Source organism: Octopus bimaculoides, chromosome 7, assembly GCF_001194135.2.
Source record: "Octopus bimaculoides isolate UCB-OBI-ISO-001 chromosome 7, ASM119413v2, whole genome shotgun sequence".
NCBI lineage: Eukaryota > Metazoa > Mollusca > Cephalopoda > Octopoda > Octopodidae > Octopus > Octopus bimaculoides.
Window position 1 is genome coordinate 24,511,941 of NC_068987.1, and position 2,071 is coordinate 24,514,011.

At 36.5% G+C, this 2,071-nt stretch overlaps 1 protein-coding gene across 2 annotated transcripts in view; it reads right to left on the reverse strand.

Moving 5' to 3' along the window:
• The window catches only part of LOC106872820 (zinc finger protein 239), a 5,505-nt gene extending 3,646 nt beyond the window's left edge, over positions 1-1,859 (reverse strand). Inside the window, exon 1 of one of the 2 annotated variants that reach the window (XM_014919944.2) lies at positions 1,269-1,859. The gene's annotated coding sequence lies outside the window, so the exon portion shown is untranslated. The other variant, XM_014919943.2, reaches the window with a different exon arrangement.
• Positions 1,860-2,071: the final 212 nt, after the last annotated feature.

The window sequence follows — 2,071 nt, forward strand, 5'->3', positions numbered from 1 at the left end:
AATATCCATTTTCTTGAAAGTTAAGACGAATTGAAATGGACTCCGGTGAATTTTCCGAAATTTCCCACCCCACCCCCTCCTAAAACATTTCCCCCAAAAATTTTGTATATTCGGAATCTACATGATATAACACATATTCGTAGAAAATTTCATTAAAAAAATATCCATTTTTCTGAAAGTTATGATCATCCAAATCGGGGTGAGGGAATCTGTAGTTATACCTCATGTCCGACGTCCTCTCCCGTACATACCGGAAAAAAGAAATTAATACCGTTCTTTGATATCATTTCTTAGGCAACATTAAAATTAACACTAACGAAATTGGAGAGATGCGTTTCTGAAGAAGCTCCATTTCTTATCTTTAAATAGGCTCAACTAATTAACATTAAAATGTGTTGTTTGTCACGGAGATGGAGTTTGAATTATTTTCATATACCCCAAGAAAAAATTATATTTTCCCACTTCAGTAAATGTATAATTGTATCAATATTTACTAACATCGCGCTTCATTCATCACTTCTTGTGGAAGTGTTGATTACATATTTCATATTAGACACACAAAGAGCATTAATAGTTTGTGTTTACTATCAACTAAAGATTAAACAAATTGTGTCAATACTCGTAAAATTTCGTTTGTCAGTCTACAACTGTATATTACACACACACACATATATATATAATCGGTCATCAAAGACATTTTATATCGAAAGTAACACCCAATACTGGGTTTTCAAACAACAGATCACTAATTGAGTTTAATTAGAAGTGTGGTCTCGTACATCAAAGTCAGAACGCAGAAATATTCTATATCTTTTTCAAATGGTGCTACGTACTTTCACTTCTATATTATTATTGTATGCTAGAAGTAAGACGTAATTCTATTATTTATAGCCTTAAGGCAAATCTTCGTAAACTTACCGTTGTTAGATATAAACAGTGAATCAGTGTGTTGTGCCAGTGTGTAAACCAAGGAAATTAAAGTGGTGCTTTGGTTGTAAAATTGCTGCTAGGTAAAGATTTCGATTTATTTAAGTGAATCTCCGCTACGTTAACGTCCATGTTACTTCTTCCGGTTTTAGCGATAAATTCGTAAGTTGTGAAAATTACGTAGTAAAGCTGGCATTATTTTGCTCACGTAAACACACATAGGTATGTTGATCCAGATAGAACTCAAAATATGAGTATACGTATATTTTTATTAATATTTTTCAGAAGTAACAAAGTGACTTAAGATCCGAGTGTATATATATTAAAGTTTATGGGATTACCTTAGGTTTCACGTCCATAAATGGCATAGCTTTATGGCGATACCTACATAAACAGGAACAAGCGCTGTAAATTAAGCATAGCGGAATGGGTGAGGATCCTAAAGGACTCCCTCGACTCAGGGAACATCCTTAACTCCAGAACGGAGATCTTCGGACCATGTTTACATTTCAAGAAATTCCTGCTGGCCCGTTTGAACATTAAGGATGGCAGGTTCACCGGCATCTATAGCCAAAGGGAAACAATCCTCTTTGTTGACATTGAGTAGCAGGGTCCTTTTCTCCTTCTATATTCTAGAGAGGCCACTCCCTGAGCGACCTTACGCCAACATGTTTTGAGATCTTATGATACGCCATAAAGCTAAGCCCTTTATGGACGTGAAACCTAAGGTGATCCCATAAACCGGCCTTATCTAACTTTAATATATACTGCTCTGTAACTTAGAATGATTTTACAGACGATCCATACATACATATAGGGCTTTCCTATAAGGTGTTATCCACCCCTGATTGGAACTCTCCCGTATGACATGTACGCATGCTCAGTGACTTGCTTTAACAGTTGCAATCAGCTGAATGCACTTTGCCAGTGACATTTGACATAATTACCCACACTCTGTGGTCAGGTTTCTTTTTTTGGTTTGATGTCAGTATCGAAGGGATTACCAGACACCGGACAATACAGTGAGAGCAGCTTTCACTCACATCGTGGTATTCGATGCTGTGTACGTGTCTGTCGTGGTAAAATATGCCACTCCTTAACTGTTGCTTTGATTTCATCCGTAGCACGAGGTAATTATGTCATT